The sequence below is a fragment of the Bos taurus genome, chromosome 20 (assembly GCF_002263795.3).
Source record: "Bos taurus isolate L1 Dominette 01449 registration number 42190680 breed Hereford chromosome 20, ARS-UCD2.0, whole genome shotgun sequence".
NCBI classification, from domain to species: domain Eukaryota; kingdom Metazoa; phylum Chordata; class Mammalia; order Artiodactyla; family Bovidae; genus Bos; species Bos taurus.
The window spans coordinates 12,754,066-12,771,454 of NC_037347.1; the positions used below are offsets into that span (position 1 = coordinate 12,754,066).

The 17,389-nt window shown below is 40.1% G+C and overlaps 1 protein-coding gene across 8 annotated transcripts in view; it reads right to left on the minus strand.

Annotated features, from left to right (window-relative positions):
* Positions 1-17,389, minus strand: part of MAST4 (microtubule associated serine/threonine kinase family member 4) — a 618,443-nt gene that overhangs the window by 311,590 nt on the left and 289,464 nt on the right. The gene's annotated exons all lie outside the window — the stretch shown is intronic.

Sequence of the window (17,389 nt, forward strand, 5' to 3'; positions counted from 1 at the left end):
TTATTTAAGCTCATTGTATACTTCATAGTGAGTAAATGAACAGGATCTAGATTCAGATATATCTATGTTCTAATATAAGTCAATGCTGGAAAACATCCTTGGAATATCTCTTTAACATCTCTAAGACTCAATCTTCTAAGTTATAAAATGAGGCTATGATAGTTGAGAAGACTGAGACCACACACGATGCCCGTGGCACAGCTCTGAACACACCAGCATCCTAGACGCCAGCCAGCACTAGTGCTGAGTGTGACACTCACATCGGATGTGCCACCTGGGCCACAAGTGACAAATGGGTAAAAGCAAGGAGCAAGTGCTCAGGACGCCTATCTCCTCTTCTCTGACTGTAGAACTGGGCGCAGTTCTGTCAAACAATCGGAAGATTCCAGGCAAAGCAGGCTTCAGTGAAAACACACACCCTGTCACTAATCAGGACAAAAAATTCCTTTAGCAGAAGGAGATCATATACAAATATTGGATATTTAACATCTGAATTGCCTTTAAGTCAGTACACTTTGGAGGTCCTTTAGGACTAGAAAATTAAGGTCACTGGGGACAAATTTTGCAATTCTCCTTTTTCCTTCCAAAGAGACTTATGAAGGCTTGTGATAAATACACGCATCGGCCCTGCCACTTAACTATGTTTCTTGTTACTTGGGAAAGCCTGTGACCTACAGTGAGCTTAGATAAAAAGGCAACACTGCACAGCTGTGCCCTGCAAGGCTCCACAATTTTTTCAAGTCTTCCATCCATTACCAGAAAATTACAGTAAATTCAAAATATTGATCGGCACACCCCTATATAGGAAGAAAGTTACCATCGACTTTTATTGCTTATTGTTGGGTACAATTCCCTGGAATCAATAAAAGCTACAATGTTCATAAGCTTCTAAAAGGCTAGTTAATATAGTGGATATGAGACACCTCTTAGGATCACTATAAATCTATAGGATTCTTCAAGAGAACAGTGCAAACATCTTCACTGTTCAAAAGCCTTATTTGATTTTAGAATCTTCTCATTACCCAGGAAAACACCCTGGGAAAGAAATGAGTATCAATGGCAGGCAATAAAAATTAAGCAACTAGGAAGGACTGTGCTTAACAGTTTTTCTCTTTTACCTGTTGGCTCCCCCTGTATTTCCAAACCAACGTTACTGTTCCAATCCAGAGATGGTCTCTAAGAGCTACGATTTTTTTTTTAAGGGTGTCTTTACACAGATTTAAGATGAGTTTTCTTGACCGAGGGTCCCAGGTTACAGCAAAGGAGACTGCTTGCCCATAAACAACATTTCAACCACTCCTAATTTAAAGAATCAATATCCTTTTATGAACCAATTTTAAAAATCAGATAATAACTCAAAGCTTCCATTAAAATTACAGACAACTTTAACACAAAAAGAAAAAGGCTTTTGATAGAATGAGGAAACGGAATTGGATGAGACTATTTGGCCAGTGATAGTGAATTTATTCAGCTGAGATTAATCATTTTTATTTACTAAAGACACCCCATAGTTTATCTAACAGTCACTATTCTGAAAGCCCATCTTAGTGTAGAAATTTACAGGCAAAACAGCGCAAGGGAGCTCTTGAAGTGCTATATGAAGCTAATACCCACAAGTCTGCTTTCTTCTAATCCACTCTTCTCCATCTAAATGCAAAAGACGACACTTAAAATGTACATACAAAATGTATGAGAGCAAGGGAAGATTCATGACACACATATTCAAATAATCAATAATATGTCTTAAGCCTTTAATGGTATTGAAATTTATTGTAAAGAGGTCACAGAATAAAATAAACAATTGCCTTATAAAGGATATATTTTACTTAGTAAGTAATAGGTCCTATTTGTTAAAGGGATACTGGATCTTTTTTGAAGTTAATTTGTCCAATGTGTTATTTCAAATAACATCAGTTGAAAGAATGCTGGAATAGGGAACCCTGAGACGAACAGAGAGGAAGGTAGGGTCCCCTATTTCCCGCTTAACACCTTCCCCTCCGTCACACTATGAAAGCTAGAGCTGTGGGGCTGAAGCTGTGGTATAAGTAATCAAGCAGGCACCAGGCCCTGTGCTACACATATTTTCCTACAGGATCTCATTTGAGCCTTACCCTACCCTGCAATTACAGGAAGGGCGACCACCACTTTTTTCTGATGGGGAAATTGAGCCCTGGAAAAGTAACCCTGTGATTTCGCCAAGGTCAGATGTCTCATGTTAAGGATAGCAGAGCAAAGACAACATAGCCTTGATGACCCTTTCCCACACTGCACTGGCCCTGGACACCCAACCAACCAACATTTTTATATGAGAAATAATAAATCCTTATTTATTTAAGCTGCAATTTGTTGTTTTTGGTCGTTGGCAGCTAAACATGTTTCTGATATGCTCCAAAAATAGTCGTGAACTTTGCAAGTCAGCTTTGGAGCCGTGTATCAAAAGCATACCTGGCGTGAAGACAACCCTGACACCATCTCTGAGCATCAGAAGGGCCCGTGCTTGTTACCCAGAGGAAATGACCAAATGTTGCTTAAATTAGCATTAAGTTATGTGCTATGCTTGTGCTTAGTCATTCAGTCATGTCTGACTCTTTGGGGTTGGGCTCCTGGGGTCCCCAAGGGCTGTAGCCCACCAGGCTCCTCTGTCCATGAGGATTCTCGAGGCAAGAATACTGAAGTGGGTAGCCATGCCCTCCTCCAGGGGATCATCCCAACCCAGGGATCAAACCCAGGTCTCCTGCATTGCAGGCAGATTCTTTACCATCTGAGCTATCAGAGAAGCCCCAAATTAGGATTAGGTTCTATGAGAAGCAAAATTCTTGGAAACACTGATTACAGATCCATCAATGGGGTTCCCTTTTCAAAAATCAATTTGGGAGGTCCACGCACTGTGTGTTAATAATGACTTTGAAGTTAACCGAAGTGACTTCAAACTTAATGGCATCACGTGTGTGACAGTTAATTAGTAGAAAATATTATAGTGTAGCAGTTTTTTGCCTTTTGTTAAGCATCAAAAGTAATGAAAGGCTTTGGGTTTTAATTGTTTCTTCCCTAAGACTGAATTCTATTCTCATTGCAAAGACAGAATCCTTTCTCTTAAAGTCAGGATGACATTTTGTGTGGTTTTCGGATCACAAGGACTACAACATGGGTGGACATTTAAACTGAAGACCTAAGAAAGTTCTCATAAGGTGGCACCTTATTTTTATTAACTGAAAAAATTAAGTAATTTCCAAGCAAGCAGGTTTCCCCCTTATCACATGTGAGTGCTGCCATTTGTAATTCAGGACCGAGTTAAGGTGGTTTCGACTTTGGTTTCTACTTACACTAATTAAGTTCTTTCTTTTAAAAATAAAAAGCATACTAGACTTACTGTACTGCCATGATTACTATATTCCACAGACACCGTGTGTTCACACACTGAATTATGCAGTTATCACCTTGGAAACCTAAAGTTGATAGTTAAATCTAGACTCACAGTCTATAAGATTAAAAAAAAAAAACACAGTATAAATGACCTATACTATAACATAGTATGAACAAAGGAGGGAAATAATCAACTCTAGCACACTGAAGAACATAAAATTATAAGCAGCCTAAACTATCTTTTAAAGTCACACAATTCAGATATGTTGCTGAATTTGCACTAATGCTTTTAAATGGTTCTGTCACTTTAAATGGTAGTAAAACCAAAAAGAGAAAGGAAACTAAACATCAGAATTATATATCAATCAGGAAAAAAGCATTAATAGTTAAGTAAAATAGATTGTTAAAGAACTACATGTCTCTTTCTTCAGATATAATTGACATAACATTATACAAATTCAAGGTATACAATATTGATCTCATACATTTGTATTGCAATATAATTGTCATTGTAATGTCAGCCAACTGGTCTATCACCTTATATAAATATCATTTCTTCTAGTGATGGAAAAAATTAAACTTTAGGCTCTTAGCAAGCTTAATGCTTACAATATAGTTTGTGGTCTATAATCACTGTCCTGTGTATTAGATCTCCAGGACTTATATGTGCTAGTTGCACATGCAGGCATGTATGCTTTCAGTGGCATTCAGTCATGGCCACCTCTTTTAGACCCTACGGACCATAACCTGCCAGGCTCCTCTCTCCATGGGATTCTCCAGGCAAGAATACTGGAGTGGGCTGCCATGCCTTCCTCCAGGATCTTCCCGACCCAGGGATCAAACCTGCATCTCTTACCTCTCCTGCATTGGCAGGCAGCTCCTATGCACCCTTAAACATCTCTCCCATTTCTCTATCCTGAGCCCCTGGTAACACCATTACTCTCATTTTTTCCAGTCCAGTTTTTTTTTTTTTTTTTTCAGATTCTACATGTAAAATATTACACACACACACACACACACACACATTATATATATTCTATCTTTTAAAGATAGAATCTAAATATAAAAACCCTAAGTGCTAAGTACTCTATGTGGATTGAATTAAGTTACTAACCCATGTGCCCGTAGGCTCACCAGGATGAAAGTGCTGAGATGGCAGAGTCCTAGGAGGGCAGCCAGGCAGGGTGGCTCAGGAACCTGGCTTAGGAAGATGGCCTTGGACAAATGACATACCCGCACTGGGAGTGATCAGTCGTAAGAGCTTATAGTGTCATTGTGCAGATTAAATGAAAGAATACACATGAAGTATCTAGAAAATTGACTGGCACACATTGAGCACACTAGTATTAGGCTATTATTCTCTCTTAAATATTCATTCACAAATCTGACATAGCAACCCTAAGGTTTTGCAATTTGAAAGTATAAGGTATTCATCTACATAATAGGTAGTTATGCTGATGTATCTTTTGTGCACCAAAGCACAGATGAATGAAAACTAGTAATACATTTAAATATTCTACTTGAATGAAAACTTACAGAATCTATCCTTGAATTTCTTATTGATTCTCTCAGATGCTTTCCAAATGAGTTCTGCTGCATTAAAACTAAGCCAAAATAGATTACCTGGGCCTTTTAACTACCCTTTGTCAAGCACAAAGTCCATCTCAATGAAACACAACCTTCTTAAAAAGCCAGATTGCATTTTACCCACACACACACGCTAAGCAAGCTGGCATATATTCCAAGTATTCCATAGTGTATCTTTTAAGCAGACCCTTTTTATCTCGTATAGCTTTCATTAAATTACAAGAGAAAAAGTATTTCCTGCTATGACCAGGAATAATGCTAGATTTGTCATCTACTCCATTTTCATTCTATATTTCTCCCAGTCTACCTTTCATCAATAAACAACAGTGTTGCTTTAACTAAAAAGTGTGAAAAATTCTGATTGAATTTTCCACTTCAGAGTACACAAAATCATTCCATCTAACATGCCGTGTTAGAAAATCTATGCCCCCTCCTGACCTCCTGTTGCAGCCTATTTCAAGTATCCGTGATGCACCGTATCACACTGCATGGCTGGTGAAGGAGAGTAAACATATTGACTGAGAAATGTTTTGAAAAAACTTAATTCCACCTAGATCCTGGGCACTGTCAAAAATCACAAACATGCTTGCATTCTGTCTGTGCAAGAGCCTGAGAGGGTTCTCAGAGAAATTCCCACAGTACGTGACACCAGCCACTTGCCTAACTCTCCACCTAAGCAGGACCGTGCAGGGCGGGGCTGGGGGAAGGGAGAGTAAGAGCCCAAATAATACACTCAGAGGTGTAGGAGAGAAGATGTTATTAACTGTGCCCTTCCTTTCACCTATTTGCAAGGTTAAAATAAAATTTAGCAGAAAAGATTACCACCGCTAGTGAGAAGGCACAACTCAGCCGGCAGGCAAGGAACACATGGAAGAAGAGGTAATATATTGATTGACCTTTCCTTCCAATTGCAGTCCAGGCAGCTAGCTGTCTTTTCTCATTTAGGGGGATATGACAGCTGACCTAGCTTATTTTCTTGAACTAGCAAACTAGCAGAGTCCTTGGACCAGTGAGATAGCAGAGACCAGTATACATCTATAAAGGCAGAACTCAACATTACCACTGTCCTAAGTAGGAGGCCCTAAGTATAATCCTGTAACCTGATAGGCTGCTGGATTAGAGCTCCTCCTCCTTCCAAAAATGCTAGTTATCTTACCAGAAAACAGTGGGGAAGATGTTTCCCAGGTATAGAGAATGTCAGCCAATACGAATTATTCATGTTCCTTGAAATAAAGAGGAACAAGGTTCATTTAACTCAACATTACTCAATGAACTTTGCTAATGGGTATTGATAAGAAAAACTTAAGTTTCTTGGTAAAATGTTCTGTACTCAAATAAGTTTCAGAAAATATACTTAAATACATCTCAGAGAATTTACTCACTGCAAGATTTCCCCAAGACTTTTTAAAATTACAGGCATTTTATTTAACAAGATCAAAGGGTATGATCTGCAGTGTTTCTCAAATTAATGGGACCATGAAACACTTTGGCAGAACCATCCCTGAGGCATGTACACAGAACATGCTTTGAGAAATGTACATTTCACAGAGCCTTTACTTTGGTACAATGATAGGATGGCCATAAGAGAAGCAGACACTAAATTACTGCCATGTGATACACCAGCAACTGCATTTAGTAACTGAATTTCACAGTCTGGTATTGCACTCTGATGAAAGAGGTAGGCGCCCTACACTAATTCAATCAAATGTCCTCTAGTGCACCTTGAAAGACTGCTCGACAAATCCAAGAGAAGACTGAAAACAGCAGCTACATAACAAAGCCCTTGTGCACAACAGGGATCAAATCAGTAAAGAAATGAACCCAAAGTATAAGAACACATGATTAGCATGCCATAGGTCTATAGTTTATATGGAAGATACAGCCAGGAACTAAGGACTGTTACCATAGCCGTGTGTTTCTAACAGTGACAGAATGACACAACTAAGCCCAGATTTATGAATGGCTAGGACGGAGGAGGCTGGTGGGCTGCCGTCTATGGGGTCGCACAGAGTCGGACACGACTGAAGCGACTTAGCAGCAGCAGCAGCAGCAGGCTTATCGTTACGGTTTCCCAGGCAGCTCAGATGGTAAAGCATCTGCCTACAATGTGGGAGACTCAGCTTTGATCCCTGGGTTGGGAAGATTCCCTGGAGAAGGAAACGGCAACCCATTCCAGTATTCTTGCCTGGGAAATCCCATGGATGGAGGAACCTCGTAGGCTACAGTCCATGGGCTCACAAAGAGTCGGACATGACTGAGCGACTTCAGTTTCCGTTTTAAGGCTTATCTTTATTCTCTTTTCCCTATTCACAAATTCCCTGATCTCCTCGGACAAATCTATTTCTGAGACTTCCTCTTCCATTCAAGAAGTAGACATTGACAAGAGACCATTACTTTCAACTATAGGAGTGAAGATTTGGAGAAAAGCTAGGAACGAAAAGTATGTTCTCACTTGGTCTAATTCCTCTGTTGCTGACCTATGGCAGGTTTCTCCTCCTGCTGTCATTTCACCATGATAGCCATGAGCCCTTCCCTTCATGAATTTATCACTCAGGAATTCACTTTATTAAGGTTTTCTTGTGTATGCATGCGAGGTCACTACCGTTGTGCCTGATTCTTTGTGACCCCCATCAACTGTAGCGCACGAAGCTCCTCTGTCCCTGGGATTCTCCAGGTAGGAATACTGGAGTGGATTGCCGTTTCCTTCTCCACAGGCTCTTCCTGGCCCAGGGATTGAACATGCATCTCTTGCGTCTCCTGCACTGGCAGGTGGGTTCTTTATCACTAGCACCGCGTGGGAAGCCCCAGGTTTACCTGTGCTCTTAGCTTTTTAAGTTAGTTTTTAAAGTATGGGTTTGCAGCTTACATACCTTGTTTTGATTGTGAACACAACAACAGCGGTCTCTTGTAATTGTCTACATTCTAAGTGGAAGCGGAGGCTTGAGAAGTAGGAGATGTTGCTTTACCATGTGTTTATATAAAAGTTTTAAGTGAGAGAACAGTAGAAATTGAGGTAAATAATATTTAGCTCCAAAAAAAAGGTGTGTCTCTTCTATGTCATACCACTTGAGTCAGAGTGCTGAGTCATTCTGCTGTCTACTTGAACTGTGCTGGGTACTGTTGGGATCCATACTCAATAAAAGAAATAGGCAAAACAAACAGATGCAGAGATAACCAAGATTTTGATGTTGTCAGACAAAGACTCAAAAATAACTATGCAAAGGGATACAGTGGCAAAGATATCTGACATGAACAAATACATGGAAAATTTCACTAGAGAGATAGAAACTATAATAATAATAAAGAACAACAGGAAAAGCTGGAATGAAAGATATCAGAATGAAAAGGACTTACCAGCTCAATGAGCAAAGCAGAAGAAGGAATAAGTAAAGTTTAAATCAAAATGATAGAAATTATCCAAAATGAATCACCAGGAAAATAAAGCAAAAACAAAAAACAGTGTCTAAGATCTGTGCAACAATATTCAACTGCCTAACACAGGTACAAATAGACTACCACAAGGAGAAGAGAGAAAATGAGGCAGAAGACACATTTGAATAGATAATAGCTAAGGGCTTTCCAAAAAATTGATAAAAGGCATCAATCTACATACTTGTGAACTCCAAGCAGAATGAATACAAGGAAAACTGTACTTGGCCATATCATAGTCAAATCTTTCTTTCAGGAAAGAAGCAGAAATCTGTGTGTGAGATAATGGGAAGGGAGAACTTATCCTACCCCACCCTGGGAAAAAAACCATTAACTTATAAAAATATTAAAGGAGGCAATGAAGTTAATCAGGTCAGTTAAAAAAAGATACCATGGTCTCCAAGCATTGGCCAACAAGTGTGTCTGAGGTACTCAGCCTGCTCTTCTCAGATAGGGATTCCCTTCCCTGGTGGCTCAGAGGTTAAAGCATCTGCCTGCAATGTAGGAGACCTGGGTTCAATCCCTGGGTTGGGAAGATCCCCTGGAGAAGGAAATGGCAACCCACTCCAGTGTTCTTGCCTGGAGAATCCCATGGAGGGATCTGTGGGCTACAGTCCATGGGGTAGCCAAGAGTCGGACACGACTGAGCGACTTCACTTTCAAGGATTGCTTGGCTAAATGTTTAAATTAATCTTTTAGAGTTGCTGGCTATGTTTTGATTTGTTTTTCTTTTTGCCTTGGGGCAGAGGATTACAAGGGGCCAGCAGGATACAGGACTCCTTGAAGGTAAAGAAATGATTTCAGTAATTCTTCATAAATAAATCTAAAGCTAAACTGGATAACCTGTACTTGTCCATTGTTTCCGTTTAGTCTCTAAGTTGTGTCTGACTTTTTTCGATCCTCAGGTGCTATTTAACCATCTTATCCTCTGCTGCTTCCTTCTCCTTTTGCCTTTAATCTTTCCCATCATCAGAGTCCTAACCCAGCTGATGAGCTTTTAATCTCTAAATTAAAAAGACTTCCTACACCCTTCCTCCAAATAAAATACTAATCTCATCTTGGCCAACTGCCTGTTACAGGTCTTTGGTAAGCACTACTCTGAGAACTATGAGAAAAGTCAACAAAAGCAATTCACTAGTTCTTTAAAGTCCTTGGGGAAAAAAATCCACCCAAGGATAAGATAGGTTGAGCTGTAACAATTTACCTATGCCTACTTAACCGCTGTCAGTTAAAACAAAAAACAAAGAACAGGAAAAGGTAACTGCTACAACAACAAAAAATTTGTGTTAGGAAAGACAAACAGGTCAAACAGTTCTCAATATTTTCAGTCACAACATTTAAATGGGCTTAAAATAGAAATTCCAGCAACTAAAATATTAAAAGTCAAAATGGTTTTCACACATTCTTTACTTCCATTTTGAAACCCAGTCCCATTCTTTTCTTAAAGACAAACATCATTTTCCTGGACAATCAATTAGGATGTTGACAAGCATCAGGAAAGAAATGTGACTCTGAAAACAAAAATGGAAATTTAAAACATTCTGAAAACTGCTACAGGGGTAGGACAAGGGGTCTGCTAGGGTGCTGGTAATGCACTGTATTTTAAACCTTGGAGTTGTTACCTGGGCATAGGCAGTGTGTGAAAGCTCACTGAAATCTGCAGTTTTGGGATATGTTACTACTACAGGAAAAAAAAAAAAAAATCAGTTACTAAGATCTTTGGGATAATAGCAAGCTTAAAATATCTGTACTTTTCTGTATATATGTTATACCTCAATGAAAAGATTATTTTGTTGAAGATTAAAGAGTGATTCTTCAAAAGCAGCAGGCTATACCCACCTTTAAGTCTACAAAATAAATCCCATAATGCCCGGTCACAAGACCCAAATCATTCTGTATGAACTACACGAGCTGAATTCCAAAAGCATGTTGCAGCCCTGTAATTTTGAGTGCTTCAATACTGTGTTTATGTCATACATTATAGACAGAATCATGGAAAATAAATAATTGGAACCCACTTTCTGTAGAATTACTTGTATGTGTCTGATTAGAGAGATGTTAGGCTGAAGAAATGGGGGTGCCCTCTGCCCATTTTTTCAGCTGAATTGTTAGGGCTCTAGAATTCTGTTAATGCTAACAGAGAAATAAATCCAGTAAACTGGGATAGTCACACACAGAAATGGTAAGGAAAATGAAAGCTTTCCAGACAGTTTTGCAGCATTACATAGGTCAACAGTACTGTGGAGTCAGGTGGCAGGAGAGCAGGCTATGGATCAAGGAGGAATCTGGCACTGGAGGCAGAAAACTCACTACTGTGGGAACTGTGGTTGCCTTCCTTTTGAACCTTGAGAAATGCCACTCAGGACAGGGTGTCCCCTGGGAAAGGGAGGCGCCCCTCCGAGATGGCGGTACAAAGGGCATGGCGTGGTGGCTATGCACAGGGACTAAGTGGGCTTCACCTTGTACTAGTTCTGGGGCTCCTGCAAGGAATTTCACTTCTCTGTGCTGTCTGCCAAAGGCAGCAAAATGTGCACAGGGGTACCAGGTGGACGGATCACATTGTAAATGTAACCCCAAAACACAACTTCAGACTCAGTCAGAACCTAAGCCAACTGTCTGGATTTGGGGGAAGCATCACCCTTAGAGAGGGATGTTGACAAATGCAGCCTATAGGAGTTGAGGCTGAACATCAAAGACAGGTGCCGGGAAGTTAACGACCAGGGGAGAAGTGAAAATTCACTTACCTGTCCATTGCAAAGCCATCTTACGATCCACACCATGCAGGTGTTTATCTGTATTTCTGTCTAAGGCCAGCAGGTCAATCTGTTTTATCCTTTGATAATGTGAGGTGACCCTAAACTCATTGGAAAACCTTCCGCTTTCCTTCAAGAGTGGTCTGTGTCCTCCACTATTTGTAACAGAAGCAACTGGGGTAAAAATCGAGAAAAGGTGGAAGGCTTTACCTACACCTTACAAACACCCAAAACCTGCAGCCATTTCCAGAATCTTTGATATTTCTATTGTTTTTCGCTTTTAAAGGCTTAGGTTTTTCATGATGTTGCTTTCCAGCAACTGGAACTTCATGCCCAGTAAAAGTGACAGAAGTTTTGGTTTTTCGGCATTGCCCAGCACGTTCTGTTCTGGGTGCTGGTCGTATGGGATTGTCCAGTTTGTGTAAATTCATCAAGCTGTATACTTGTGAATGCATACAAAAAGTTTTATACACATGCACACACATATAAGTACACACACACGCCAATTGGCAGTTTCCACAAAAAGAAGGTAGTGGCAACGGCGAGGCATGGTCCAAGGACGCCATGGGAGAAAAAGCCCTGGTTCTACCTCACCCCTTCAGTTACAGCCATAGTACACAGGACGGTTAAGCACAGGGAGCCCAAGAGCCCAAGAATCCCGGGTTCGAATCCCAGCTCCTGTTTTAGTAGCTGTGTGATCTCATGCAAACTTCCGTGGCCTCGTCGGCCACTAGGTGATCAGCAGTACCCCTCCTAGGGAGTCGTCAGTCCCAGGCGTACAGCAGCTAGAAGCAGGTGGACATGCTGCGGGGCTGCCTAAGTGTTAGCTGCTCCACGATGCATAGGAGCATTGCTTTCACCTCTGGAGACTTCTTTAACTCTCCCTTACATCTTATTTCTTGGCCTATCTACTTCCTCGTGGGGAAGTTCAAGGGTACAGGAGAGGGTAAGCATACTCCTCAGACAGAGAATATTATTCCCACCCATCAGTTTATTTGGACAGAACCTTCCCACACCTCTTATCTGCCTCCAGCCTACCCTTGCAATGTGCCCAATAGACAATCAGCTATTTGTATGAGCTCCTGGAAACCATAAACTGTATGCTATATGTGCATTTTTAATCGACATTACAAGCATGGTAGTAAAGAACTGAATTTGTTTAAGCTTGGTTTCACAGAGTAACACGTTTTCAGTCCCATCCACATTGCTGCATGTCCTTTCAAGGCTGCGGCTTCTAACTGCTGGGGGTTATGCGATGCCCTCTCTTTTCCCAATCACTCCTTCAGTGCACTCACAGTATCTCCAAATGTTCTGGTGTAACAACAAGGCTGCATGAAGCATCTGTGTCCTTGGACAGAGGCCACTTCTTTTCTATGGGATTGCTGGGTCATAGAGAAGACTGTTTAATTTAGCTAAAAACTGTCATTTTTGTCCCCAAAATAGCACAATCACTCTATGGAATGGCGACACCAGACCATTTCATTGTAACAACATTCTCAGTGAGGTAGATATTGTTATTCCTGAGCTGTATGGATGAGGAAACAAGAGACTTTTCCTTGGCCACGCAACTAGTACACAGAACTTCATTGAGAACACCGCGCCCGAGGCAAAGCCTGTCTGCATCCCACCAGGAACAGCCATTCAGGAACGTGTCACCTCGTTCACACCATTCCAGTCTGGCCCATCACATTACCTCGCGCATGCTCATAATGTTCATGCCCACACTCATAAGGTTTAAAAAGTCCTTTGCTTCTTTCAGGACCCAGATGAAAACCTACAAGCTTCAGGAAGACTTTTCTGACTGTGGCCACAGAGGTCCTTTGGTTTGAAATTAATGCAGCTTGGATATGTTGACCAAACAACTGATTATTGTTTCTGCATTATTTCTTTCCCAATTACATTATATTCTTAAAGGTAAGAACTAAATCCTACAAGCTATAGTCCTCTATGCCTACCACACAGCTGAGTACATACCAGACATTCAAACATAAGGAGAACTGGACACACTTTTAACAATGCAGACATTCTACCTCAACCCCTTATTTTACATGAGGGAAAAAAAAATCTTAGAGAAGTTAAATAATGATTACCTGATATCCATAATAAGAATAATCATAATTTAAAGGATAGCTACAATTTTTTGGTTATCATTAAGTGCCTTGGAGCTTCCCTGATAGCTCAGTTGGTAAAGAATCCGCCTGCAATACAGGAGACCTGGATTTGATCCCTGAGTTGGGAAGATTCCCTGGAGAAGGGAAAGGCTACCCACTCTAGTATTCTGGCCTGGAGAATTCCATGGACTGTATAGTTCAAGGGGTTGCAAAGAGCTGGACACGATGGAGCGACTTTCACTTAAGTCCCTACCTGTGCAGTAAAAACTTTTTATACATTCTCCCATTTAATCCTCAAAACAATCCCATGAGATGGATACTATTTTGTTCTCAGATAAAGAAACTGAGGCTTTCTTAGGGTAATTAAGTAACCGCCCCAATGTCATAGCTATTAAGTTTCAGATATGAGATCAACACCCATTTTAGCCAGGACCAAAAGTTCATAGACAGCTGATGTACAAACAAAAGCTATAAACTGCCTCAAAATTTTCTATCAGCAATGTACTACCCCTAAAATCTTTTGTAAAAGCAAACAAAAAGTTTACATTGTAACAACATTTTATATAACTAAAATATTCCCAGAATAATTATGGCAACCAATCTTCCCAGCCCCTTCCCCATCTTTCTATTAATATCTCCTTAAATATAGTAACAAGTATTACAGCCTCCAAAAAAGCAGAAATTATCCTTTAACACTTGAAACTCTTGGGACTAGGAAGGTGTTAATTACCATCCAAAAATTCAATCCATAATAAGGCTCTAAAATGTAGATATTCAATACTTTAAAGCCTATCCCCTTAGTGCTTAAAAAAAAAAACAAAAAAACTATTTCTTTTGTTATTAAAGAAAGAAACACAATATCATGATTTCCATGGCTTTTATTCTACATCATGTTTGCAACTATGAACCCTGGTCAATGCAGCCTTTTGCCCCCTCCAAACAATGGGTTTCTAAGGTCCCAGAGACATTTACTCTTCAGAGAGATAAAAATGAAAAAAAGGATCAATCCTAAAAGGTTTATATTAGTGAGAAAAGAAGACGGTCTGCTCTGAGATAGCTCAGGGCTGATTTTCCCAGCAGGAGAGCCCAGGTTTTATAAACCTTATTCTCATTAGAAAAAGGTAGAGAAATCGCTGAGAATTAGTATAAAGGATTTTCAAGCCCTGTGGCATACTGAAGTGATGTATCTTAGAATCATAAGCAGGGTTTTGGTTAGCTGTCCATTTAGGGAGGTTTTTTTTTTTTTTTTTTTTTTTTTTTTTTTAAGAGGATAGAATATTACAACACTTTCTGGTTTTGAAATTTATTAGATGCTATGCCCACCACTACCTATTGTCACATGCTCAAAATTTCAATACGAGCTCTATGAACCTATTTATTCTGGACCAGCAAAGCTTCCAATGAAAAATGACATTTCATCTAGAATAAATCTTCATCATCCTTTTGTGCTCAAATGCCAGGAGATTTGAAAGCTAATCCTCTGTACACTCTCGTGTTCTTTTCTGTCCACCTCCTGCCTCCCCAGATCGTGTCCCTGATGCTCCCATATCAAACTGATTTTTATTTAACAGAATTCTTTACCAGCTCCACAAATAACTGTTCAGTGGTCTTTGAACTATTATTCCTGCTGCCTGTTTTCTTCTTTGTTCATTTACTGTGTGAAGGGTTCATACTGGGGGATAGACAGGTGAGCATATTCTCCAAATGAAATATATTTTAGAAATTCCCAGTGGACAAGTTTAGCCAATCAGAGGTACATTACTTACCTTTGATTTCTCCTTCACTCTTTAACTCTTATTCAAATAAAACAGATTTAAGAGCTTGTTTTCCTATACTCAAAGCACTTTCAAAAGCTTTCAAAGACTAAGATTAAAAAATTCAGGCTAAAAAAAAAAAAAAAAAAGCCAACTCCCTGAGTAGAAAATGAGCCTCTTGTTTCTGGTTCATATTTTCCCCCACAGCTTTAAAGTAATTCTGTTTAAAAAATTAACATCCATTGAAGACACTGATAAAAGACCGCCCACAAATAATGCTTTGGAATTCATGAGGAAAGATGCTGTTTCTAGAGGAATTTTAGGACTGAGAAATGTCATTCAAAAATCTCAGACTAAATGGGAAAGTATCTAGCTATAAAAAGCCTTGATGAAAAAGAAACATAATTCCTTAATTTGGTTAAGAGACTATTTAATAAACTCTCATTTAATAGAGGGCTTCCCTTGTTGCTCACCTGGTAAAGAATTCACCTGCAATGCAGGAGACCTGGGTTTGATCCATGGGTTGGAAAGATCCCCTGGAGAAGGGAAAGGCTACCCACTCCAGTATTCTGTCGTGGGGAATACCATGGACTATACAGTCTATGGGATCACAGACAGACACGACAGAGTGACTTTCACTTTACAGGCTTCCCAGGCGGCGCTAGTGGTAAAGAACCTGCCTGCCAGTGCAGGAGATATAAAAGATGTAGGTTCGATCCCTGGGTTGGGAAGATCCCTTGGAAAAGGAAATGGCAACCCACTCTAGTATTCCTGCCTGGAGAATCCCATGAACCGAGAAGCCTGGCAGGCTACAGTCCATAGGGTAACAAAGAGTCTGACACGACTAAAGCGACGTTGCATGCACACGCATTTCATAGAAGAGAGAACCTTGAGCCATGGGGGCTCAGTGTTACATGGCAGCCCACAGACACAAATGGATTATAACAAAGCCTAATGCACATCCCACTCAAGGATATTCTTCCTCACCACTCCATACTGCTAATGGGAAGTCAAGTATCTCTGCTTGATCACACTTCTCCCCAGACTGCAATGCTGACTCAACAGAATCCATATTCTCAAAAACTTTAATAGCTGGTTTACTCTAAGTTATTACTGACCCCAGAATCCTCCAGGTTTTTTTTTTTTATAACAACTCAGGTTACTGAGTTGAACAAATGCAGTGTAGCGTCTAAGCACCAATGTGCTTATAATGAAAGGTCACTGGCCACACTAATGCACATTTCCATTTTATATTCATTGCCCAAGTAACCAATCCACATGGCAAATGTGTTTCCCCTCATCAGTTCCTAAGGTTAGAAAAAAATTTTAGGCCTTTCTTAAATTTCTAGTACTGCAGTATTTGGCGGAAGAAAGGATTTGACCTTTAAAGCCTATTTGTGAATATTGGCTGAACCTATTCACACAGCACATCAAGGCACCAGACATCTTCTTTTTAGCAGTTTAATGAGATCTTCTTAGAGTGTATCTAGAAAAAAAAGCCATGATTCTCACTTAAGACAAAACAGAACAACAAAGACTCAATAGAAGAAACCTAATTTACAGTATAACAGACAACACTTAGCATGGTGAGGCACAGTAGTATTTCTGAAAATTCCACAGCAGAATGAAACAAACATAGGAAAAAAGAAAGAAGAAGAACAAAAGCATGTGCCAAGTTGGATCCTTAACACACCATTGACCAAGAGAAACATGCTGGGTATAACAGGGGTTATGCTTAACCTCAGGATGTTTTACTGCCTCGTTGATGAAAACTCTTAGGCTGGGTCTGAGAAGGACCTGGTGTTCTCTGAACTAGGCTTAGCAAGATTCACCTCTTACATGATGAAACCATCCAACTTATTCAGAGCTAGTTTATTTTTCTCCCCTCACAAACTTTCATGACTTCATCATAAGGATCCTGAGTCAAACTGAGTTGTTTAGAACTTGGGAGCGGGGAGGAGACACCCCAGGTACTAACTAAATGTCACAAAATGCTATGACATTTGGGGGCCACTTCCAAATATTTCCACATAGGCAATGTAATATTATCTATTGATTAAAAATTATATGCAAATCACTGACTCCCCCAGGGTGGTCAACTAGCATTATATCAGAGGTATCCATGTCTCAGTCACACCAGTGTACGCGTGTGCTCATACTGAAATGGGTTTTCATTGCTGAAATCAAAATCAGTGGTCCCCTGGTCAATATAGTGGATGTTAGAAACAGGCTTTCATTGTTGACACTAGTGGTCTTTAAGGTAAGTGGCCTGGCAAAGTCAGTTTACAGATACTCTCTACCCTTGCATGAACAGAGCCTAAGAATCTACGAAGGTCTGTAAATTGGACCTTGAGGTCTGGCACCGAGGCCCCGCTGTGCCACGGCCTTATGT